The sequence below is a fragment of the Carassius gibelio genome, chromosome B17, assembly GCF_023724105.1.
Source record: "Carassius gibelio isolate Cgi1373 ecotype wild population from Czech Republic chromosome B17, carGib1.2-hapl.c, whole genome shotgun sequence".
In the NCBI taxonomy this organism is placed as follows: Eukaryota; Metazoa; Chordata; class Actinopteri; order Cypriniformes; family Cyprinidae; genus Carassius; species Carassius gibelio.
The window spans coordinates 1,961,445-1,989,061 of NC_068412.1; the positions used below are offsets into that span (position 1 = coordinate 1,961,445).

At 37.8% G+C, this 27,617-nt stretch overlaps 1 protein-coding gene and 1 long non-coding RNA gene across 3 annotated transcripts in view; one reads left to right on the forward strand and one right to left on the reverse strand.

Annotated features, from left to right (window-relative positions):
- The window catches only part of LOC127975855 (uncharacterized), a 1,007,983-nt gene that overhangs the window by 846,378 nt on the left and 133,988 nt on the right, over positions 1–27,617 (reverse strand). The gene's annotated exons all lie outside the window — the stretch shown is intronic.
- Positions 264–18,806, forward strand: LOC127975868 (uncharacterized). Of its 2 annotated transcripts, none has more exons than XR_008157636.1 (3): positions 264–1,753; positions 9,846–10,511; positions 17,555–18,806. It is a non-coding gene; the product is annotated as an uncharacterized LOC127975868 (long non-coding RNA). The 2 variants fall into 2 exon arrangements; XR_008157635.1 differs by lacking the exon at positions 17,555–18,806 and adding an exon at positions 14,033–15,285.

Here is a 27,617-nt window from a genome sequence, read left to right on the forward strand (position 1 = left end):
AGGAACATTTTGAGACATGTTTCATGATAATAGGCTAATGCAATCAAAAGTTATTAGCATTATTGGAAATGTAATAATTAGCGGTTATTGATTGGTTTATTACTCTTGACCAATAGGTGGCGCTGTGACCAAAATGATGTGGCGTGGTCAATGTGATGTGACAATGTCACATATTAAGTTTTGTGTAAATATCTCCAACTTTTGCAGAGATACAGCCTCAGATGCAGTTTGGCATCTTTCCAGCAAATTTGTTGGTACGCTAATTGAAAACGGTTACGTGTATCGACACAAATTCCATAACTTTTGCCAGCATGGTCTGAAGATGATCCAAATCAAATTTGGTGAAAATCTGAGCAACGGTCTAGGAGGAGTTCGAAAAAGTAGGTTTTCAACATGAATCAAAATGGCGGACAGGAAATTTTGCCAAAATTGACAAATGGGGTATCGGTGTTCTCGACATGACCCAAGGAATCTATCAACATCAGCTTTGTTACAATAGGCTAATGTATGCAAAAGTTATTAGCATTTTTCGAAAAAATCGTTATAACTATTGACCACAAGGTGGCGCTGCCCCCAATTTTTTTGTGTACATTCAGGGCATGGAGCCGGACATTTTTGTAATTATTTGCGAAACGATACGGAACTTTATTCTTAAGATACAGCAATTTACAACTAAATTCAAAATGGCCGACGCCCAAAATGGCCGAATTGGGAAAATTCGGTATCATTCGACTCGGAATGATGCACTGAATCTAAAGACACCACTTTTGTGAATTTTGGCAAAACCGTTCAGAAGTTATGAGCAAAAACATGCATTTTTCATATCTCCTGACCACTAGGGGGCACAGCGCCGAAACACTGCAGGTAGTCCCAGGGAATGGTTGTTATAAGACCCACCAAGATTGGTCTCATTAGGCCAAACCGTTGCGGAGATATAGCCTCACGTTCACGTTTGCGTGCTTTTCGAAGAATTCGTTCATGAGCTATTCGGAAACGGTTTGAGAAATCAACTTGAATTCCATAACTTTTTGCCAGCATGGTCTGAAGATTATCTGATTCAATTTTCGTGACAATCGGTGCAACGGCCTAGGACGAGTTCGAAAAAGTAGGTTTTACGAACAATTGACGATACCGAAAAAACTAAGCCTTGCGATTTTTGAATTTCGGTGTCCATTCGACTCGGCATGAGCCAAGGAATCACAGGAAAAAAGAATTTTCAATTTGTGGCTTACGGTTCAAGAGTTATTAGCATCAAGTTTTTGAAAGTTTAGACAATTGGTGGCGCTAGAGAGTTTGAGTTAGAGACTTCAAATTTGCTACGGTTAATGTTCAGACAGTCCTCTATTAGTGTGCCAAATTATACAACTTTCCCGCAATCGGTTCTATGGGCTACCATAGACTTGGGGTGGAAGAAGAGGAAGAATAATAATAATAAATATAGCTGCAAGCAGCAATCACGGGGCCAAGCATTCCAGCGGCAACATCAGGAGCTATGCAGACCAAATGCAACAATGAATAATGAAATTAATAATTGCATGATTGTAATTGAAATGGCTGCAAATCGTTAATAAAAGTTCCACAGCGAGGAACTAAGCATGGCATGGAGCATCAGACCAAATGCAACGAGTAAGAAAAGCAATTATTGGAAGAGTGTAATTGAAACAGCCAGTAAAACTCCAGTAAAATGATGCATTATCATTTTTGGAAAATAGGTGGCGCTGTAATCAAATCGCTTTGTTGTGTTCTGTGGGAGGTGACAATGTTGTGGGCAATTTCTTTGAAAATACTTACAGACCTTTAGGGCAATGAGTCGAACATGCCCACCGAGTTTCGTTCCGATCGACTTCCATTAACCTTCCCAAATAGGTGCTTAAAGTTATTTGGCCAATGGCGACCATGTTTTTTAAGATAAGTGAAATTCCTCATAGAGCACTTGTGCCACATTGGGCCATATCAATTTTCAAGTTGATTGGATCAACGGTTGCTTAGTTATAGCCATTTGATTTTTTTTCATCCTGTAGCGCCACCAAGTGGCAGATATGGAAAAAAAATAATAATTTGACTAAAGTTTTTGTTCATGCATATGAGTTCTGAGTTTGGTGAAGATATCTCATTTTGTTCCCGAGTTATAGCCTTTTTCGTAAAATTGGTCCACGAATTTGAATGTTTTGGGTCACCTGGTTTTTTGTTCAGTCTTGATCAAACCACTGCAATAATATTCTCTGGACTCTCTAGATCAATAATTTTCAAAAATATGTTGCATTTTGTCCTTTGGTTAGCTATAAGAGGTCATTTAGGAAAGGGCCGTGGCCACATGTAACCTAAAGCCTATAAAACTGAAACAAAAACTCAAAACTTTATGAAACTTGGTTATAACATGTGAAAGATGACCCACCAAGCATGCAAAGTTTCATTAAGATCAGAAAATAGCTGGTGCTATAACAGTTAAAATGGCCTAAAAAACAAAAGATTTCTGTTGTGAATGGCATTAAACTGCAAAAAAAAGGGGTAATATAATCACACATGCATTAGATCTGTATTTTTTCTAAATAATCATGCAAAATTTAACAGAGATTAGGTAAAAAAGAACACTGTAATATGTATAAAGCTTCAAAACCCAGTGTTGAATAAAAAATTGCAATTATAACCACTAGATGTCACCGGAAGACCACTAATGAGCTCACTAAAGACTAAAACATTACAGCTTATTGGCTTGTTGAGGAATTCATCTAGAAAAAATGTATATTACTATTATTTAATATTACTGTTCAAGCATTTCAGATCACATTGAGTCAAAGTTTACCAATTTATTCATACAGATATATCTAATGTTTATAATTATGCCAGATTATGATTGCAATGGAACCTGAAAAATGACATAGAAGCCCATAAAAACAGAAGACTTGCAATAGGTTTTATCACCCATCATTTATTTTAATTATCTATATATATAACAAAATGTGTGCATCTGTGTGTGGGCTTAAGCATGCTTATTGAGTATTAATGTTTGTGTGTGTCTGTAATTCTGTTCTATTCTTTTACTGTCAGCCATATCTAGGTTATTTAAAATCAGTGCAGTACTATTATCTAGACTGTGAAATTATACATAAATTGCGTATGCTTCTTTGGAATGAAATTAAGACAACATATAACAGTTATAAAGGTTAAAGAGACAGTGTTGTATGATAAATTGCATTTACGACCACTAGATGTCACTGGAAGACCACTAATGGGCTCACTAAAGACTAAAACATTACAGTTCATTGTCTCGATGATTGATTCATCTAGAAAAATATATATTACTATTATTTAATATTACTGTTCAAGCATTTAAGATCACATTGAGTGAAAGTTCAACAATTTATTCATACATGTATATCAAATGTTTACTATTATGTCAGAATATGAATGCAATGAAACCTGACATAGAAATGTAAGAAAAGAAGTCTTTCTGTGAGTTATGTGTCACCTATAATTTATTTCAAATATCTACATACAACAAAATGTGTGGGCATGTACTTCTCTTTCTGTGTGTGTGTGTGTGTGTGTATATGCAGAGATATAGCCTCAGACTCATTTTGTGAAGATGCCTGACATCTGAAGCAGCGCTTTACAAAAACGGTTTCGTCATTTGACACGAAATCCATAACTCTTTGTCAACACGGTCTGAAGATGATCTGATTAAATTTTGGTGAAAATCAGACAAACGGTTGAGGATGAGTTTAAAAAAAAAGGTTTTCAACATGAATCAAAATGGCGGACAGGAAGTTTTGCTTAATATGACATAATTGGTATGTATGTTGTCGGCATGTCCCAAGGAACATTCTGAGACATGTTTCATGATAATAGGCTAATGCAATCAAAAGTTATTAGCATTATTGGAAATGTAATAATTAGCGGTTATTGATTGGTTTATTACTCTTGACCAATAGGTGGTGCTGTGACCAAAATGATGTGGCGTGGTCAATGTGATTTGACAATGTCACATATTAAGTTTTGTGTAAATATCTCCAACCTTTGCAGAGATACAGCCTCAGATGCAGTTTGGCATCTTTCAGCAAATTCGTTGGTACGCTAATTGAAAACGGTTACGTGTATCGACACAAATTCCATAACTTTTTGCCAGCATGGTCTGAAGATGATCCAAATCAAATTTGGTGAAAATCTGAGCAACGGTCTAGGAGGAGTTCGAAAAAGTAGGTTTTCAACATGAATCAAAATGGCAGACAGGAAATTTTGCCAAAATTGACAAATGGGGTATCGGTGTTCTCGGCATGACCCAAGGAATCTATCAACATTAGCTTTGTTACAATAGGCTAATGTATGCAAAAGTTATTAGCATTTTTCGAAAAAATCGTTATAACTATTGACCACAAGGTGGCGCTGACCCCAATTTTTTTGTGTACATTCAGGGCATGGAGCCGGACATTTTTGTAATTATTTGCGAAACGATACGGAACTTCATTCTTAAGATACAGCAATTTACAACTAAATCCAAAATGGCCGACGCCCAAAATGGCCGAATTGGGAAAATTCGGTATCATTCGACTTGGAATGATGCACTGAATCTAAAGACACCACTTTTGTGATTTTTGGCAAAACCGTTCAGAAGTTATGAGCAAAAACATGCATTTTTCATATCTCCTGACCACTAGGGGGCACAGCGCCGAAACACTGCAGGTAGTCCCAGGGAATGGTTGTTATAAGACCCACCAAGATTGGTCTCAATAGGCCTAACCGTTGCGGAGATATAGCCTCACGTTCACGTTTGCGTGCTTTTCGAAGAATTCGTTCATGAGCTATTCGGAAACGGTTTGAGAAATCAACTTGAATTCCATAACTTTTTGCCAGCATGGTCTGAAGATTATCTGATTCAATTTTCGTGACAATCGGTGCAACGGCCTAGGACGAGTTCGAAAAAGTAGGTTTTACGAACAATTGACGATAGCGAAAAAACTAAACCTTGCGATTTTTGAATTTCGGTGTCCATTCGACTCGGCGTGAGCCAAGGAATCACAGGAAAAAAGAATTTTCATTTTGTGGCTTACGGTTCAAGAGTTATTAGCATGAAGTTTTTGAAAGTTTAGACAATTGGTGGCGCTAGAGAGTTTGAGTTAGAGACTTCAAATTTGCTACGGTTAATGTTCAGACAGTCCTCTATTAGTGTGCCAAATTATACAACTTTCCCGCAATCGGTTCTATGGGCTACCATAGACTTGGGGTGGAAGAAGAAGAGGAAGAATAATAATAACGCCAACAAACACAATAGGTGCCTTCGCACCTTCGGTGCTTGGCCCCTAAATATAGCTGCAAGCAGCAATAACGGGGCCAAGCACTACGGAAGCAAGCTTCAGACGAACGGCAGGAATGAGTAATTAAGACAGTTTTAAGATTATTTTAGGCAAAATGGCTTGAAAACAACATACACAACAACTAGTAATAGGATTTATTGGCTTATCAATTGTAACCAATAGTAGGCGCTGTTACCAAATTAGTGTGGAATGGTCAGTGTGAGGTGTCGATGAGACATACAAAGTTTGGTGCAAATATGTCAAAGCTTTGCAGAGATACAGCCTCAAATGCATTTTGGCAAACTTCCAGCAAATTTGTTGATGCGCTTAATGAGAACCGTTTCTTATATCGACACAAAATCCATAACATTTTGCCAGCATGGTCTGAAGATGATCCACATCAAATTTGGTGAAAATCTGACTAACGGTCTAGGAGGAGTTTGAAAAAGTAGGTTTTCAACATTAATCAAAATGGCGAACAGGAAGTTCAGCCAAATAAGGAAAACTTGATATCTATGTTCTCGACTTGACCCAAGGAATCTAAAAAGACCAGTGTCATGTCAACAGCCAGATGTATTCAAAAGTTATTAGCCTTTATGTAAATTGAGTTATAACTTTAAACCACTTGGTGGCGCTGTTTCAAAATATTTTGAGTACCTTCAGGGGATGGTGTTGTTGGCACATTCTGAGTTTCATAATATTACACCAATGCGTTCGTTTAGTATAGCATTTTATTTCACAAAACTGTATTGAAGTCAATGAGAATTTCATGTTTCGTTCTATTATAGCGCCACCAAGAGGCTCAGTCCCACCATTTTTTTTAATGTTTGCTCAGAGTGAGCCCATAAATATGTGTGTCAATTTTGGTGAAAATATCTCAATTCACTTCAGAGTTATGGGCATTTATATGAAAAAGCATGTAAAAATTGACTGACTCTTGACTTTGATTGATTATTACTACCCCTTACTATCAATATTTTGGCATTTGGGCATTGGTGTATAGCTATCGACCTATGTTTTCGAACTTCTGACGGTGGTTTCGTCTCGATCAGACAAGCGGTTTCAAAGATATAGCCAGATGTTTTTTAAGCGCTAAATCACAACGCTACACAAACCGTAAGGCGAAACCTAGAATGTTTGGTATCGTTGGACTCGGTAAGGTTTCAGGAGTCCAATTTGGTGAGTCTCGAGAAAATAAGTCGACCACACCCAAGGTTATAAGCATTTAAATAAGGATGATCACCACTAGGTGGCGCTGTTTCGAAACTTCTCACGCTCCTTCAGGACATTGTACTGATGACCCATACCATGTTTCGTAACAATCCGTTGATGCGTTCTGAAAATACAGCATTTTAGCACAAAATTCAAAATGGCCGACAGTCAAAATGGCCGAGATGGTAAAATTGGATATCAGTCGACTCGGCATGTTGCCCTGAATCTAACAAGACCAATGTTATGATTTTTGGACAAACTGTTTAGAAGTTATAAGCAAAAATAGCAATTTTCCATATCTCCAGACCAGTAGGTGGCGCTGCGCCGAAACGCAGCAAGTAGCCTCAAGTCATGCTTGTTATGACATGTACCAGGTTTGGTCTGAATACGATAAATCGTTGCAGAGATACAGCCTTACGACTCTTTTTGTAAGCGTTACGTAAAATTTGTTCGAGCGTTTATCGAAAACGGTTTGACGAATCAATTTGATTTGCATAACTTTTGGTCAGCACTGCCTGAAGATGATCTGGTTCAATTTTCGTGTGAATCGGACAAACCGTCTAGGACGAGTTCGAAAAAGTAGGTTTTTAAAAAAATTCTAAATGGCGGCCATATTTCTATGACGGAAAGTGACGGTATAGGGTGCAATCGAATTGGCTTGAGCTCAGAAATCAGAGGAAAAAAGAATTTTGTTGATTGGCCTTACGGTTAAAAAGTTATTAACAAAATTAAAGTGAAATTTCGGACAGTTGGTGGCGCTAGAGGGAATGTCTTAGACACACCAAAATTGGTGTACTTAATGTTGGCACTGTCCTCTATCAGAATGTCAAACCAAAACAACTTTCCCGCATTCGGTTCTATGGGCTGCCATAGACTCCCAGTCGGAAGAATAATAATAATAATAATAAATATAGCTGCAAGCAGCAATAACGGGGCCAAGCACTACAGAAGCAAGCTTCAGACGAACGGCAGGAATGAGTAATTAAGAAGGTTTTAAGATTATTTTAGGCAAAATGGCTTGAAAACAATAAACACAACAACTAGTAATAGGATTTATTTGCTTATCACGTGTAACCAATAGGTGGCGGTGTTACCAAATTAGTTTGGAATGGTCAGTGTGAGGTGACGATGACACATACAAAGTTTGGTGCAAATATGTCAAAGCTTTGCTGAGATACAGCCTCAAATGCATTTTGGAACCCTTCCAGCAGCTTCGTTGATGCGCTAAATGAGAACAGTTTCGTATATCGAAACGAAATCCATAACATTTTGCCAGCATGGTCTGAAGATGATCCACGTCAAATTTGGTGAAAATCTGACTAACGGTCTAGGAGGAGTTCGAAAAAGTAAGTTTTCAACATTAATCAAAATGGCGGACAGGAAGTTCAGCCAAATAAGGAAAACTTTGTATCTATGTTCTCGACTTCACCCAAGGAATCTAAAAAGACCAGCGTCATGTCAATAGCCAGATTTATTCAAAAGTTATTAGCCTTTATTTAAATTGAGTTATAACTGTTGACCACTAGGTGGCGGTGTTTCAAAATATTTTGAGTACCTTCAGGGGATGGTGTTGTTGGCACATTCTGAGTTTCGTAATATTACATCAATGCATTTGTTTAGTATTGCATTTTATTTCACAAAACTGTATTGAAGTCAACGATAATTTCATATTTTGTTCTATTATAGCGCCACCAAGAGGCTCAGTCCCACCATTTCTTTTTATGTGTGCTCAGAGTGAGCCCATACATATGTGTGTCAATTTTGGTGAAAATATCTCAATTCACTTCAGAGTTATAGACATTTATATGAAAAAGCACATAAAAAATGACTGACTCTTGACTTTGATTGAATATTACTACACCTTACCATCAATATTTTGGCATTTGGGCATTGGCGTATAGCTATCGACCTATGTTTTCGAACTTCTGACGGTGGTTTCGTCTCGATCAGACAAGTGGTTTCGAAGATATAGCCAGATGTTTTTTAAGCGCTAAATCACAACGCTACACAAACCGTAAGGCGAAACCTAGCATGTTTGGTATCGTAGGACTCTGTAAGGTTTCAGGAGTCTAATTTGGTGAGTCTCGAGAAAATAAGTCGACCACACCCAAGGTTATAAGCATTTAAAAAAGTATGATCACCACTAGGTGGCGCTGTTTCGAAACTTCTCACACTCCTTCAGGACATTGTGCTGATGACCCATACCATGTTTCGTAACAATCCGTTGATGCGTTCTGAAAATACAGCATTTTAGCACAAAATTCAAAATGGCCGACAGACAAAATGGCCGAAATGGTAAAATTTGATATCAGTCGACTCGGCATGTTGCCCTGAATCTAACAAGACCAATGTTATGATTTTTGGACAAACTGTTTAGAAGTTATAAGCAAAAATAGCAATTTTTCATATCTCCGGACCAGTAGGTGGCGCTGCGCCGAAACGCAGCAAGTAGCCTCAGGTCATGCTTGTTATGACATGTACCAGGTTTGGTCTGAATACGATAAATCGTTGCAGAGATACAGCCTTACGACTGTTTTTCTAAGCGTTTTGTAAAATTTGTTTGAGCGTTTTTCGAAAACGGTTTGACGAATCAATTTGATTTGCATAACTTTTGGTCAGCACTGCCTGAAGATGATCTGGTTCAATTTTCGTGTGAATCGGACAAACCGTCTAGTACGAGTTCGAAAAAGTAGGTTTTTCAAAGAATTCAAAATGGCGGCCATATTTCTATGACGAAAAATGACGGCATAGGGTGCAATCGAATCGGCATGAGCTCAGAAATCAGAGGAAAAAAGAATTTTGTTGATTGGACTTACGGTTAAAAAGTTATTAACAAAATTAAAGTGAAATTTCGGACAGTTGGTGGCGCTAGAGGGAATGTCTTAGACACACCAAAATTGGTGTACTAAATGTTGGCACTGTCCTCTATCAGAATGTCAAACCAAAACAACTTTCCCGCATTCGGTTCTATGGGCTGCCATAGACTCCCAGTCGGAAGAATAATAATAATAAATATAGCTGCAAGCAGCAATCACGGGGCCAAGCATTCCAGCGGCAACATCAGGAGCTAAGCATATGTAGCATCAGACCAAATGCAACAATGAATAATGAAATTAATAATTGCATGATTGTAATTGAAATGGCTGAAAATCGTTAATAAAAGTTCCACAGCGAGGAGCTAAGCATGGCATGGAGCATCAGACCAAATGCAACGAGTAAGAAAAGCAATTATTGGAAGAGTGTAATTGAAACAGCCAGTAAAACTCCAGTAAAATGATGCATTATCATTTTTGGAAAATAGTTGGCGCTGTAATCAAATTGCTTTGATGTGTTCTGTGGGAGGTGACAATGTTGTGGGCAATTTCTTTCAAAATACTTACAGACCTTTAGGGCAATGAGTCGAACATGCCCACCGAGTTTCGTTCCGATCGACTTCTATTAACCTTGTCAAATAGGTTCTTAAAGTTGTTTGGCCAATGGCGGCCATGTTTTTTAAGATAAGTGAAATTTCTCATAGAGCACTTGTGCCACATTGGGCCATACCAATTTTCAAGTTTATTGGATCAGCGGTTGCTTAGTTATAGCCATTTTAGGTTTTTTTTCATCCTGTAGCGCCACCAAGTGGCAGATATGGAAAAAAAAATAATTTTACTAAAGTTTTTGTTCATGCATATGAGTTCTGAGTTTGGTGAAGATATCTCATTTTGTTCCCGAGTTATAGCCTTTTTCATAAAATTGGTCCACGAATTTGAATGTTTTGGGTCACCTGGTTTTTTGTTCAGTCTTGATCAAACCACTGCAGTAATATTCTCAGGACTCTCTAGATCAATAACTTTGAAAAAATATGTTGTATTTTGTCCTTTGGTTAGATAACATTTAAACAGGCCTAAAAAACAAAAGATTTCTGTTGTGAATGGCATTAAACTGCAAAAAAAGGGGTAATATAATCACACATGCATTAGATCTGTATTTTTTCTAAACAATCATGCAAAATTTAACAGAGATTAGGTAAAAAAGAACACTGTAATATTTATAAAGCTTCAAAACCCAGTGTTGAATAAAAAAATTGCAATTATAACCACTAGATGTCACCGGAAGACCACTAATGAGCTCAGTAAAGACTAAAACATTACAGTTTATGGGCTTGTTGAGGGATTCATCTAGAAAAAATGTATATTACTATTATTTAATATTACTGTTCAAGCATTTCAGATCACATTGAGTCAAAGTTTACCAATTTATTCATACAGATATATCTAATGTTTATAATTATGCCAGATTATGATTGCAATGAAACCTGAAAAATGACATAGAAGCCCATAAAAACAGAAGACTTGCAATAGGTTTTATCACCCATCATTTATTTTAATTATCTATATATATAACAAAATGTGTGCATCTGTGTGTGGGTTTAAGCATGCTTATTGAGTATTAATATACTAGTTTAAACATTTCATGTTTGTGTGTGTCTGTAATTCTGTTCTATTCTTTTACTGTCAGCCATATCTATGTTATTTAAAATCAGTGCAGTACTATTATATAGACTGTGAAATTATACATAAATTGTGTATGCTTCTTTGGAATGAAATTAAGACAACATATAACAGTTATAAAGGTTAAAGAGACAGTGTTGTATGATAAATTGCATTTACGACCACTAGATGTCACTGGAAGACCACTAATGGGCTTTGCAGAGATATAGCCTCAGACTCATTTTGTGAAGATGCCTGACATCTGAAGCAGCGCTGTACAAAAACGGTTTCGTCTATTGACACGAAATCCATAACTTTTTGTCAGCACGGTCTGAAGATGATCTGATTCAATTTTGGTGAAAATCAGACAAACGGTTGAGGATGAGTTTAAAAAAAAAGGTTTTCAACATGAATCAAAATGGCGGACAGGAAGTTTTGCTTAATATGACATAATTAGTATGTATGTTGTCGGCATGTCCCAAGGAACATTTTGAGACATGTTTCATGATAATAGGCTAATGCAATCAAAAGTTATTAGCATTATTGGAAATGTAATAATTAGAGGTTATTGATTGGTTTATTACTCTTGACCAATAGGTGGCGCTGTGACCAAAATGATGTGGCGTGGTCAATGTGATGTGACAATGTCACATATTAAGTTTTGTGTAAATATCTCCAACCTTTGCAGAGATACAGCCTCAGATGCAGTTTGGCATCTTTCCAGCAAATTCGTTGGTACGCTAATTGAAAACGGTTACGTTTATCGACACAAATTCCATAACTTTTTGCCAGCATGGTCTGAAGATGATCCAAATCAAATTTGGTGAAAATCTGAGCAACGGTCTAGGAGGAGTTCGAAAAAGTAGGTTTTCAACATGAATCAAAATGGCGGACAGGAAATTTTGCCAAAATTGACAAATGGGGTATCAGTGTTCTCGGCATGACCCAAGGAATCTATCAACATCAGCTTTGTTACAATAGGCTAATGTATGCAAAAGTTATTAGCATTTTTCGACAAAATCGTTATAACTATTGACCACAAGGTGGCGCTGCCCCCAATTCTTTTGTGTACATTCAGGGCATGGAGCCGGACATTTTTGTAATTATTTGCGAAACGATACGGAACTTCATTCTTAAGATACAGCAATTTACAACTAAATCCAAAATGGCCGACGCCCAAAATGGCCGAATTGGGAAAATTCGGTATCATTCGACTCGGAATGATGCACTGAATCTAAAGACACCACTTTTGTGATTTTTGGCAAAACCGTTCAGAAGTTATGAGCAAAAACATGCATTTTTCATATCTCCTGACCACTAGGGGGCACAACGCCGAAACACTGCAGGTAGTCCCAGGGAATGGTTGTTATAAGACCCACCAAGATTGGTCTCAATAGGCCAAACCGTTGCGGAGATATAGCCTCACGTTCACGTTTGCGTGCTTTTCGAAGAATTCGTTCATGAGCTATTCGGAAACGGTTTGAGAAATCAACTTGAATTCCTTAACTTTTTGCCAGCATGGTCTCAAGATTATCTGATTCAATTTTCGTGACAATCGGTGCAACGGCCTAGGACGAGTTTGAAAAAGTAGGTTTTACGAACAATTGACGATAGCGAAAAAACTAAGCCTTGCGATTTTTGAATTTCGGTGTCCATTCGACTCGGCATGAGCCAAGGAATCACAGGAAAAAAGAATTTTCATTTTGTGGCTTACGGTTCAAGAGTTATTAGCATCAAGTTTTTGAAAGTTTAGACAATTGGTGGCGCTAGAGAGTTTGAGTTAGAGACTTCAAATTTGCTACGGTTAATGTTCAGACAGTCCTCTATTAGTGTGCCAAATTATACAACTTTCCCGCAATCGGTTCTATGGGCTACCATAGACTTGGGGTGGAAGAAGAAGAATAATAATAATAAATATAGCTGCAAGCAGCAATCACGGGGCCAAGCATTCCAGCGGCAACATCAGGAGCTAAGCAGACCAAATGCAACAATGAATAATGAAATTAATAATTGCATGATTGTAATTGAAATGGCTGAAAATCGTTAATAAAAGTTCCACAGCGAGGAGCTAAGCATGGCATGGAGCATCAGACCAAATGCAACGAGTAAGAAAAGCAATTATTGGAAGAGTGTAATTGAAACAGCCAGTAAAACTCCAGTAAAATGATGCATTATCATTTTTGGAAAATAGGTGGCGCTGTAATCAAATCGCTTTGTTGTGTTCTGTGGGAGGTGACAATGTTGTGGGCAATTTCTTTCAAAATACTTACAGACCTTTAGGGCAATGAGTCGAACGTGCCCACCGAGTTTCTTTCCGATCGACTTCCATTAACCTTGTCAAATAGGTGCTTAAAGTTGTTTGGCCAATGGCGGCCATGTTTTTTAAGATAAGTGAAATTCCTCATAGAGCACTTGTGCCACATTGGGCCATATCAATTTTCAAGTTGATTGGATCAACGGTTGCTTAGTTATAGCCATTTGATTTTTTTCATCCTGTAGCGCCACCAAGTGGCAGATATGGAAAAAAAATAATAATTTGACTAAAGTTTTTGTTCATGCATATGAGTTCTGAGTTTGGTGAAGATATCTCATTTTGTACCCGAGTTATAGCCTTTTTCGTAAAATTGGTCCACGAATTTGAATGTTTTGGGTCACCTGGTTTTTTGTTCAGTCTTGATCAAACCACTGCAATAATATTCTCTGGACTCTCTAGATCCATAATTTTCAAAAATATGTTGCATTTTGTCCTTTGGTAAGCTATAAGAGGTCATTTAGGAAAGGGCCGTGGCCACATGTAACCTAAAGCCTATAAAACTTAAACAAAAACTCAAAACTTTATGAAACTTGATTATAACATGTGAAAGATGACCCACCAAGCATGCAAAGTTTCATTAAGATCAGAAAATAGCTGGTGCTATAACAGTTAAAATGGCCTAAAAAACAAAAGATTTCTGTTGTGAATGGCATTAAACTGCAATAAAAAAGGGGTAATATAATCACACATGCATTAGATCTGTATTTTTTCTAAACAATCATGCAAAATTTAACAGAGATTAGGTAAAAAAGAACACTGTAATATTTATAAAGCTTCAAAACCCAGTGTTGAATAAAAAATTGCAATTATAACCACTAGATGTCACCGGAAGACCACTAATGAGCTCACTAAAGACTAAAACATTACAGTTTATGGGCTTGTTGAGGGATTCATCTAGAAAAAAATGTATATTACTATTATTTAATATTACTGTTCAAGCATTTCAGATCACATTGAGTCAAAGTTTACCAATTTATTCATACAGATATATCTAATGTTTATAATTATGCCAGATTATGATTGCAATGAAACCTGAAAAATGACATAGAAGCCCATAAAAACAGAAGACTTGCAATAGGTTTTATCACCCATCATTTATTTTAATTATCTATATATATAACAAAATGTGTGCATCTGTGTGTGGGTTTAAGCATGCTTATTGAGTATTAATATACTAGTTTAAACATTTCATGTTGGTGTGTGTGTCTGTAATTCTGTTCTATTCTTTTACTGTCAGCCATATCTAGGTTATTTAAAATCAGTGCAGTACTATTATCTAGACTGTGAAATTATACATAAATTGCGTATGCTTCTTTGGAATGAAATTAAGACAACATATAACAGTTATAAAGGTTAAAGAGACAGTGTTGTATGATAAATTGCATTTACGACCACTAGATGTCACTGGAAGACCACTAATGGGCTTTGCAGAGATATAGCCTCAGACTCATTTTGTGAAGATGCCTGACATCTGAAGCAGCGCTGTACAAAAACGGTTTCGTCTATTGACACGAAATCCATAACTTTTTGTCAGCACGGTCTGAAGATGATCTGATTCAATTTTGGTGAAAATCAGACAAACGGTTGAGGATGAGTTTAAAAAAAAAGGTTTTCAACATGAATCAAAATGGCGGACAGGAAGTTTTGCTTAATATGACATAATTGGTATGTATGTTGTCGGCATGTCCCAAGGAACATTTTGAGACATGTTTCATGATAATAGGCTAATGCAATCAAAAGTTATTAGCATTATTGGAAATGTAATAATTAGCGGTTATTGATTGGTTTATTACTCTTGACCAATAGGTGGCGCTGTGACCAAAATGATGTGGCGTGGTCAATGTGATGTGACAATGTCACATATTAAGTTTTGTGTAAATATCTCCAACCTTTGCAGAGATACAGCCTCAGATGCAGTTTGGCATCTTTCCAGCAAATTCGTTGGTACGCTAATTGAAAACGGTTACGTGTATCGACACAAATTCCATAACTTTTTGCCAGCATGGTCTGAAGATGATCCAAATCAAATTTGGTGAAAATCTGAGCAACGGTCTAGGAGGAGTTCGAAAAAGTAGGTTTTCAACATGAATCAAAATGGCGGACAGGAAATTTTGCCAAAATTGACAAATGGGGTATCGGTGTTCTCGGCATGACCCAAGGAATCTATCAACATCAGCTTTGTTACAATAGGCTAATGTATGCAAAAGTTATTAGCATTTTTCGAAAAAATCGTTATAACTATTGACCACAAGGTGGCGCTGCCCCCAATTTTTTTGTGTACATTCAGGGCATGGAGCCGGACATTTTTGTAATTATTTGCGAAACGATACGGAACTTCATTCTTAAGATACAGCAATTTACAACTAAATCCAAAATGGCCGACGCCCAAAATGGCCGAATTGGGAAAATTCGGTATCATTCGACTCGGAATGATGCACTGAATCTAAAGACACCACTTTTGTGATTTTTGGCAAAACCGTTCAGAAGTTATGAGCAAAAACATGCATTTTTCATATCTCCTGACCACTAGGGGGCACAACGCCGAAACACTGCAGGTAGTCCCAGGGAATGGTTGTTATAAGACCCACCAAGATTGGTCTCAATAGGCCAAACCGTTGCGGAGATATAGCCTCACGTTCACGTTTGCGTGCTTTTCGAAGAATTCGTTCATGAGCTATTCGGAAACGGTTTGAGAAATCAACTTGAATTCCTTAACTTTTTGCCAGCATGGTCTCAAGATTATCTGATTCAATTTTCGTGACAATCGGTGCAACGGCCTAGGACGAGTTTGAAAAAGTAGGTTTTACGAACAATTGACGATAGCGAAAAAACTAAGCCTTGCGATTTTTGAATTTCGGTGTCCATTCGACTCGGCATGAGCCAAGGAATCACAGGAAAAAAGAATTTTCATTTTGTGGCTTACGGTTCAAGAGTTATTAGCATCAAGTTTTTGAAAGTTTAGACAATTGGTGGCGCTAGAGAGTTTGAGTTAGAGACTTCAAATTTGCTACGGTTAATGTTCAGACAGTCCTCTATTAGTGTGCCAAATTATACAACTTTCCCGCAATCGGTTCTATGGGCTACCATAGACTTGGGGTGGAAGAAGAAGAATAATAATAATAAATATAGCTGCAAGCAGCAATCACGGGGCCAAGCATTCCAGCGGCAACATCAGGAGCTAAGCAGACCAAATGCAACAATGAATAATGAAATTAATAATTGCATGATTGTAATTGAAATGGCTGAAAATCGTTAATAAAAGTTCCACAGCGAGGAGCTAAGCATGGCATGGAGCATCAGACCAAATGCAACGAGTAAGAAAAGCAATTATTGGAAGAGTGTAATTGAAACAGCCAGTAAAACTCCAGTAAAATGATGCATTATCATTTTTGGAAAATAGGTGGCGCTGTAATCAAATCGCTTTGTTGTGTTCTGTGGGAGGTGACAATGTTGTGGGCAATTTCTTTCAAAATACTTACAGACCTTTAGGGCAATGAGTCGAACGTGCCCACCGAGTTTCTTTCCGATCGACTTCCATTAACCTTGTCAAATAGGTGCTTAAAGTTGTTTGGCCAATGGCGGCCATGTTTTTTAAGATAAGTGAAATTCCTCATAGAGCACTTGTGCCACATTGGGCCATATCAATTTTCAAGTTGATTGGATCAACGGTTGCTTAGTTATAGCCATTTGATTTTTTTCATCCTGTAGCGCCACCAAGTGGCAGATATGGAAAAAAAATAATAATTTGACTAAAGTTTTTGTTCATGCATATGAGTTCTGAGTTTGGTGAAGATATCTCATTTTGTACCCGAGTTATAGCCTTTTCGTAAAATTGGTCCACGAATTTGAATGTTTTGGGTCACCTGGTTTTTTGTTCAGTCTTGATCAAACCACTGCAATAATATTCTCTGGACTCTCTAGATCCATAATTTTCAAAAATATGTTGCATTTTGTCCTTTGGTAAGCTATAAGAGGTCATTTAGGAAAGGGCCGTGGCCACATGTAACCTAAAGCCTATAAAACTTAAACAAAAACTCAAAACTTTATGAAACTTGATTATAACATGTGAAAGATGACCCACCAAGCATGCAAAGTTTCATTGAGATCAGAAAATAGCTGGTGCTATAACAGTTAAAATGGCCTAAAAAACAAAAGATTTCTGTTGTGAATGGCATTAAACTGCAATAAAAAAGGGGTAATATAATCACACATGCATTAGATCTGTATTTTTTCTAAACAATCATGCAAAATTTAACAGAGATTAGGTAAAAAAGAACACTGTAATATTTATAAAGCTTCAAAACCCAGTGTTGAATAAAAAATTGCAATTATAACCACTAGATGTCACCGGAAGACCACTAATGAGCTCACTAAAGACTAAAACATTACAGTTTATGGGCTTGTTGAGGGATTCATCTAGAAAAAATGTATATTACTATTATTTAATATTACTGTTCAAGCATTTCAGATCACATTGAGTCAAAGTTTACCAATTTATTCATACAGATATATCTAATGTTTATAATTATGCCAGATTATGATTGCAATGAAACCTGAAAAATGACATAGAAGCCCATAAAAACAGAAGACTTGCAATAGGTTTTATCACCCATCATTTATTTTAATTATCTATATATATAACAAAATGTGTGCATCTGTGTGTGGGTTTAAGCATGCTTATTGAGTATTAATATACTAGTTTAAACATTTCATGTTGGTGTGTGTGTCTGTAATTCTGTTCTATTCTTTTACTGTCAGCCATATCTAGGTTATTTAAAATCAGTGCAGTACTATTATCTAGACTGTGAAATTATACATAAATTGCGTATGCTTCTTTGGAATGAAATTAAGACAACATATAACAGTTATAAAGGTTAAAGAGACAGTGTTGTATGATAAATTGCATTTACGACCACTAGATGTCACTGGAAGACCACTAATGGGCTTTGCAGAGATATAGCCTCAGACTCATTTTGTGAAGATGCCTGACATCTGAAGCAGCGCTGTACAAAAACGGTTTCGTCTATTGACACGAAATCCATAACTTTTTGTCAGCACGGTCTGAAGATGATCTGATTCAATTTTGGTGAAAATCAGACAAACGGTTGAGGATGAGTTTAAAAAAAAAGGTTTTCAACATGAATCAAAATGGCGGACAGGAAGTTTTGCTTAATATGACATAATTGGTATGTATGTTGTCGGCATGTCCCAAGGAACATTTTGAGACATGTTTCATGATAATAGGCTAATGCAATCAAAAGTTATTAGCATTATTGGAAATGTAATAATTAGCGGTTATTGATTGGTTTATTACTCTTGACCAATAGGTGGCGCTGTGACCAAAATGATGTGGCGTGGTCAATGTGATGTGACAATGTCACATATTAAGTTTTGTGTAAATATCTCCAACCTTTGCAGAGATACAGCCTCAGATGCAGTTTGGCATCTTTCCAGCAAATTCGTTGGTACGCTAATTGAAAACGGTTACGTGTATCGACACAAATTCCATAACTTTTTGCCAGCATGGTCTGAAGATGATCCAAATCAAATTTGGTGAAAATCTGAGCAACGGTCTAGGAGGAGTTCGAAAAAGTAGGTTTTCAACATGAATCAAAATGGCGGACAGGAAATTTTGCCAAAATTGACAAATGGGGTATCGGTGTTCTCGGCATGACCCAAGGAATCTATCAACATCAGCTTTGTTACAATAGGCTAATGTATGCAAAAGTTATTAGCATTTTTCGAAAAAATCGTTATAACTATTGACCACAAGGTGGCGCTGCCCCCAATTTTTTTGTGTACATTCAGGGCATGGAGCCGGACATTTTTGTAATTATTTGCGAAACGATACGGAACTTCATTCTTAAGATACAGCAATTTACAACTAAATCCAAAATGGCCGACGCCCAAAATGGCCGAATTGGGAAAATTCGGTATCATTCGACTCGGAATGATGCACTGAATCTAACGACACCACTTTTGTGATTTTTGGCAAAACCGTTCAGAAGTTATGAGCAAAAACATGCATTTTTCATATCTCCTGACCACTAGGGGGCACAGCGCCGAAACACTGCAGGTAGTCCCAGGGAATGGTTGTTATAAGACCCACCAAGATTGGTCTCAATAGGCCAAACCGTTGCGGAGATATAGCCTCACGTTCACGTTTGCGTGCTTTTCGAAGAATTCGTTCATGAGCTATTCGGAAACGGTTTGAGAAATCAACTTGAATTCCATAACTTTTTGCCAGCATGGTCTGAAGATTATCTGATTCAATTTTCGTGACAATCGGTGCAACGGCCTAGGACGAGTTCGAAAAAGTAGGTTTTACGAACAATTGACGATAGCGAAAAAACTAAGCCTTGCGATTTTTGAATTTCAGTGTCCATTCGACTCGGCATGAGCCAAGGAATCACAGGAAAAAAGAATTTTCATTTTGTGGCTTACGGTTCAAGAGTTATTAGCATCAAGTTTTTGAAAGTTTAGACAATTGGTGGCGCTAGAGAGTTTGAGTTAGAGACTTCAAATTTGCTACGGTTAATGTTCAGACAGTCCTCTATTAGTGTGCCAAATTATACAACTTTCCCGCAATCGGTTCTATGGGCTACCATAGACTTGGGGTGGAAGAAGAAGAATAATAATAATAACGCCAACAAACACAATAGGTGCCTTCGCACCTTCGGTGCTTGGCCCCTAAATATAGCTGCAAGCAGCAATTACGGGGCCAAGCACTCCAACGGCAAATGTAGGAGCTAAGCATGGCATGGAGCATCACACCAAATGCATTAATGAGCAATAACAGCAATTTTAGGATGATTGTAATTGAAATGGCTAAAAAAAAATCATAAATACAACCTCTAGTAGCATGATTTACTGGCTTATCAAAATTGACCAATAGGTGGTGCTGTTATCAAGTCAATTTGGTGTACTCTGTGTGACTTTTCAATGACACAAACAAAGTTTGGTGTCAATATGCCAAAGCATTGCAGAGATACAGCCTCAAGTGTCATTTTGGCATTGTGCCTCAAATTCGTCGCTGTGGTATGCGAAAACGGTTTTGTCTATCGATACAAAATCCATAACATTTTGTCAGGACAGTCTACAGATCATCTGAGTCAATTTTGGTGAAAATCGGACTAACGGTTGATGAGGAGTTCGAAAAAGTAGGTTTTCAACATAAATCAAAATGGCGGACAGGAAGTTCGGCTTACTCTGGCATATATGGTATCTATGTTGTCGGCATAAGCCAGGGAATATTTTGAGGCCAGTTTCATTACAATAGGCTAATGCATTAAAAAGTTACTAGCATTTTTATAAGTGTAATTATTCATAGTTAATGAATGGTTCATTACTCTTGACCAATAGGTGGCGCTGTTACCAAATTTATGTGGCATGGTCAGTGTCAGGTGGCGATGACACATACAAAGTTTGGTGCAAAAATGTCAAAGCGTTGCAGAGATACAGCCTCAAATGCATTTTGGCACCCTTCCAGCAAATTCGTTGATGCGCTAAATCAGAACCGTTTTATATATCGACACGAAATCCATAACTTTTTGCCAGCATGGTCTGAAGATGATTCACGTCAAATTTGGTGAAAATCGGACTAACGGTCTAGGAGGAGTTCGAAAAAGTAGGTTTTCAACATTAATCAAAATGGCGGACAGGAAGTATGGCCAATTTTGGCATAATTGGTGTCTATGTTCTCGGCATGAACCAAAGAATACGGGGAGACGATTTGCATTTCAATTGTCTAATTTACTCAAAAGTTATTAGCATTTTTGTGATAATTCATTATAACTCTTGACCACAAGGTGGCGCTGCCACCAAGCTTTTTGAGTACATTCAGGGCATGGAGCCGAATATTTTTGTAATTATTTGCGAAACGATACGATGCTGCGTTGAAAAAATACAGCATTTTAAAACATAATTCAAAATGGCCGACGCCTAAAATGGCTGACACGGGAAATTTGCATATCATACGACTCGACATGACTCACTGAATCTAAAGAGACCAGTTGTGTGATTTTTGGCCAAACCATTCAGAAGATATAAGCCAAAATATGCATTTTTCATATCTCCTGACCACTAGGTGGCGCTGTGTCGAAACACTGCAGGTAGTCTCAGGTCATGCTTATTATAACACACACCAAGTTTGGTCTCAATATGCCAAACCGTTGCTGAGATATAGCCTCAAGTGCATTTTTGCGTGCTTTTCGTCAAATTTGTTTACGTGTCATTCGACAATGGTTGGACGAATCAACTTGAATTCCATAACTTTTTGCCAGCATGGTCTGAAGATGATCTGAGCCAATTTTCGTGGCAATCGGACTAACCGTCTAGCACGAGTTCGAAAAAGTAGGTTTTTCGAAAAATTGAAAATAGCGAAAAAACTAAACCTTGCGATTTTTGAATTTTGGGGTTCATTCGACTTGGCATGAGCCAAGGATTCAGAGGAAAAAAGAATTTCCATTTTCTGGCTTACGGTTCAAAAGTTATTAGCATACAAACATTGAAAGTTTGGACAAGTGGTGGCGCTAGAGAGTAGGAGTTAGAGACTTCAAATTAGCTATAGTTAATGTTGGGACTGTCCTCTATCAGTGTGCCAAATTATACAACTTTCCCGCAATCGGTTCTATGGGCTGCCATAGACTTGCGGCGGAAGAAGAAGAAGAAGAAGAAGAAGAAGAAGAAGCAGAAATATAGCTGCAAGCAGCAATTACGGGGCCAAGCACTCCAACGGCAAATGTAGGAGCTAAGCATGGCATGAAGCATCACACCAAATGCATTAATGAGCAATAACAGTAATTTTGGAATTATTGTAATTGAAATGGCAAAAAAAAAAAATCATAATACCACCTCTAGTAGCATGATTACTTGGCTTATAAAGTTTGACCAATAGGTGGCACTGTTATGAAATCAATTTGGTGTACTCTGTTTGACTTTTCAATGACACACACAAAGTTTGGTGTTAATATGCCACAGCATTCCAGAGATGCAGCCTCAAGTGTCATTTTGTCATTGTGTTTCAACTTCGTCGCTTTGGTATGCGAAAACGGTTTTGTCTATCGACACAAAATCCATAACTTTGTGTCAACATAGTCTGAAGATCATCTGATTCGAATTTGGTGAAAATTGGACATACGGTTCATGAGGAGTTCGAAAAAGTAGGTTTTCAACATAAATCAAAATGGTGGACCGGAACTTCAGTAAACACTGGCATATTTGGTATCTATGTTATCGGCATAAGCCAGGGAATATTTTGAGCCCAGTTTCGTTGCAATAGGCTAATGGACTAAAAAGTTATTAGCATTTTAAAAAGTGTAATTACTCATGGTTAATGAATGGTTTATTACTCTTGACCAATAGGTGGCGCTGTTACCAAATTTATGTGGCATGGTCAGTGTGAGGTGGCGATGACACATACAAAGTTTGGTGCAAATATGTCAAAGTGTTGCAGAGATACAGCCTCAAATGCATTTTGGCACCCTTCCAGCAAATTCGTTGATGCGCTAAATGAGAACCGTTACGTATATCGACACAAAATCCATAACTTTTTGCCAGCATGGTCTGAAGATGATTCACGTCAAATTTGGTGAAAATTGGGCTAACGGTCTAGGAGGAGTTCGAAAAAGTAGGTTTTCAACATTAAGCAAAATGGCGGACAGGAAGTAAGGCCAATTTTCACATTATTGGTATCAATACTCTCGGCATGACCCACAGAATATAGCAAGACCATTTTAATTTTAATAGACTAATTTATTCAAAAGTTATTAGCGTTTATGTGATATTTCATTATAACTATTGGCCACAAGGTGGCGCTGCCACCAAACTTTTTGAGTACCTTCAGGGCATGGAGCCGAATATTTTTGTAATTATTTGCGAAACGATACGATGCTGCGTTCAAAAAATACAGCATTTTGAAACATAATTCAAAATGGCCGACGCCTAAAATGGCCGACACAGGAAAATTGGATATCATTCGACTCGACATGACTCACTGAATCTAAAGAGACCAGTTGTGTGATTTTTGGCCAAACCATTCAGTAGTTATAAGCCAAAATATGCATTTTTCATATCTCCTGACCACTAGGTTGCGCTGTGTCGAAACACAGCAGGTAGTCTCAGTTCATGCTTGTTATAACACACGCCAAGTTTGGTCTCAATATGACAAACCGTTGCCGGGATATAGCCTCACGTGCATGTTTGCGTGCTTTTCGTCAAATTTGTTTACGTGTCATTCGACAACAGTTGGACGAATCAACTTGAATTCCATAACTTTTTGCCAGCATGGTCTGAAGATGATCTGAGCCAATTTTCGTGGCAATCGGACTAACCGTCTAGGACGAGTTCGAAAAAGTAGGTTTTTCGAATAATTGAAAATAGCGAAAAAACTAAACCTTGCGATTTTTGAATTTTAGGGTTCATTCGACTTGGCCTGAGCCAAGGATTCAGAGGAAAAAAGAATTTCCATTTTCTGGCTTACGGTTCAAAAGTTATTAGCATACAAACATTGAAAGTTTGGACAAGTGGTGGCGCTAGAGAGTAGGAGTTAGAGGCTTCAAATTTGGTATAGTTAATGTTGGGACTGTCCTCTATCAGTGTGCCAAATTATACAACTTTCCCGCAAACGGTTCTATGGGCTGCCATAGACTTGCGGCGGAAGAAGAAGAAGAATAATAATAATAACGCCAACGAAAACAATAGGTGCCTACGCACCTTCGGTGCTTGGCCCCTAATAATAATAACGCCAACGATTACAATAGGTGCCTACGCACCTTCGGTGCTTGGCCCCTAATAATAATAAATATAGCTGCAAGCAGCAATTACGGGGCCAAGCACTCCAACGGCAAATGTAGGAGCTAAGCATGGCATGAAGCATCACACCAAATACATTAATGAGCAATAACAGTAATTTTGGAATTATTGTAATTGAAATGGCAAAAAAAAAAATCATAATACCACCTCTAGTAGCATGATTACTTGGCTTATAAAGTTTGACCAATAGGTGGCACTGTTATGAAATCAATTTGGTGTACTCTGTTTGACTTTTCAATGACACACACAAAGTTTGGTGTTAATATGCCACAGCATTCCAGAGATGCAGCCTCAAGTGTCATTTTGTCATTGTGTTTCAACTTCGTCGCTTTGGTATGCGAAAACGGTTTTGTCTATCGACACAAAATCCATAACTTTGTGTCAACATAGTCTGAAGATCATCTGATTCGAATTTGGTGAAAATTGGACATACGGTTCATGAGGAGTTCGAAAAAGTAGGTTTTCCACATAAATCAAAATGGTGGACCGGAACTTCAGTAAACACTGGCATATTTGGTATCTATGTTATCGGCATGAGCCAGGGAATATTTTGAGCCCAGTTCCGTTGCAATAGGCTAATGGACTAAAAAGTTATTAGCATTTTAAAAAGTGTAATTACTCATGGTTAATGAATGGTTTATTACTCTTTACCAATAGGTGGCGCTGTTACCAAATTTATGTGGCATGGTCAGTGTGAGGTGGCGATGACACATACAAAGTTTGGTGCAAATATGTCAAAGTGTTGCAGAGATACAGCCTCAAATGCATTTTGGCACCCTTCCAGCAAATTCGTTGATACGCTAAATGAGAACCGTTACGTATATCGACACAAAATCCATAACTTTTTGCCAGCATGGTCTGAAGATGATTCACGTCAAATTTGGTGAAAATTGGGCTAACGGTCTAGGAGGAGTTCGAAAAAGTAGGTTTTCAACATTAAGCAAAATGGCGGACAGGAAGTAAGGCCAATTTTCACATTATTGGTATCAATACTCTCGGCATGACCCACAGAACATAGCGAGACCATTTTAATTTTAATAGACTAATTTATTCAAAAGTTATTAGCGTTTATGTGATATTTCATTATAACTATTGGCCACAAGGTGGCGCTGCCACCAAACTTTTTGAGTACCTTCAGGGCATGGAGCCGAATATTTTTGTAATTATTTGCGAAACGATACGATGCTGCGTTCAAAAAATACAGCATTTTGAAACATAATTCAAAATGGCCGACGCCAAAAATGGCCGACACAGGAAAATTGGATATCATTCGACTCGACATGACTCACTGAATCTAAAGAGACCAGTTGTGTGATTTTTGGCCAAACCATTCAGTAGTTATAAGCCAAAATATGCATTTTTCATATCTCCTGACCACTAGGTGGCGCTGTGTCGAAACACAGCAGGTAGTCTCAGTTCATGCTTGTTATAACACACGCCAAGTTTGGTCTCAATATGACAAACCGTTGCCGGGATATAGCCTCACGTGCATGTTTGCGTGCTTTTCGTCAAATTTGTTTACGTGTCATTCGACAACAGTTGGACGAATCAACTTGAATTCCATAACTTTTTGCCAGCATGGTCTGAAGATGATCTGAGCCAATTTTCGTGGCAATCGGACTAACCGTCTAGGACGAGTTCGAAAAAGTAGGTTTTTCGAATAATTGAAAATAGCGAAAAAACTAAGCCTTGCGATTTTTGAATTTTAGGGTTCATTCGACTTGGCCTGAGCCAAGGATTCAGAGGAAAAAAGAATTTCCATTTTCTGGCTTACGGTTCAAAAGTTATTAGCATACAAACATTGAAAGTTTGGACAAGTGGTGGCGCTAGAGAGTAGGAGTTAGAGGCTTCAAATTTGTTATAGTTAATGTTGGGACTGTCCTCTATCAGTGTGCCAAATTATACAACTTTCCCGCAAACGGTTCTATGGGCTGCCATAGACTTGCGGCGGAAGAAGAAGAAGAATAATAATAAATATAGCTGCAAGCAGCAATTACGGGGCCAAGCACTCCAACGGCAAATGTAGTAGCTAAGCATCGCATAAAGCATCACACCAAATACATTAATGAGCAATAACAGTAATTTTGGAATTATTGTAATTGAAATGGCAAAAAAAAAATCATAATACCACCTCTAGTAGCATGATTACTTGGCTTATAAAGTTTGACCAATAGGTGGCACTGTTATGAAATCAATTTGGTGTACTCTGTTTGACTTTTCAATGACACACACAAAGTTTGGTGTTAATATGCCACAGCATTCCAGAGATGCAGCCTCAAGTGTCATTTTGTCATTGTGTTTCAACTTCGTCGCTTTGGTATGCAAAAACGGTTTTGTCTATCGACACAAAATCCATAACTTTGTGTCAACATAGTCTGAAGATCATCTGATTCGAATTTGGTGAAAATTGGACATACGGTTCATGAGGAGTTCGAAAAAGTAGGTTTTCCACATAAATCAAAATGGTGGACCGGAACTTCAGTAAACACTGGCATATTTGGTATCTATGTTATCGGCATAAGCCAGGGAATATTTTGAGCCCAGTTTCGTTGCAATAGGCTAATGGACTAAAAAGTTATTAGCATTTTAAAAAGTGTAATTACTCATGGTTAATGAATGGTTTATTACTCTTGACCAATAGGTGGCGCTGTTACCAAATTTATGTGGCATGGTCAGTGTGAGGTGGCGATGACACATACAAAGTTTGGTGCAAATATGTCAAAGTGTTGCAGAGATACAGCCTCAAATGCATTTTGGCACCCTTCCAGCAAATTCGTTGATGCGCTAAATGAGAACCGTTACGTATATCGACACAAAATCCATAACTTTTTGCCAGCATGGTCTGAAGATGATTCACGTCAAATTTGGTGAAAATTGGGCTAACGGTCTAGGAGGAGTTTGAAAAAGTAGGTTTTCAACATTAAGCAAAATGGCGGACAGGAAGTAAGGCCAATTTTCACATTATTGGTATCAATACTCTCGGCATGACCCACAGAATATAGCGAGACCATTTTAATTTGAATAGACTAATTTATTCAAAAGTTATTAGCGTTTATGTGATATTTCATTATAACTATTGGCCACAAGGTGGCGCTGCCACCAAACTTTTTGAGTACCTTCAGGGCATGGAGCCGAATATTTTTGTAATTATTTGCGAAACGATACGATGCTGCGTTCAAAAAATACAGCATTTTGAATCATAATTCAAAATGGCCGACGCCTAAAATGGCCGACACAGGAAAATTGGATATCATTCGACTCGACATGACTCACTGAATCTAAAGAGACCAGTTGTGTGATTTTTGGCCAAACCATTCAGTAGTTATAAGCCAAAATATGCATTTTTCATATCTCCTGACCACTAGGTGGCGCTGTGTCGAAACACAGCAGGTAGTCTCAGTTCATGCTTGTTATAACACACGCCAAGTTTGGTCTCAATATGACAAACCGTTGCCGGGATATAGCCTCACGTGCATGTTTGCGTGCTTTTCGTCAAATTTGTTTACGTGTCATTCG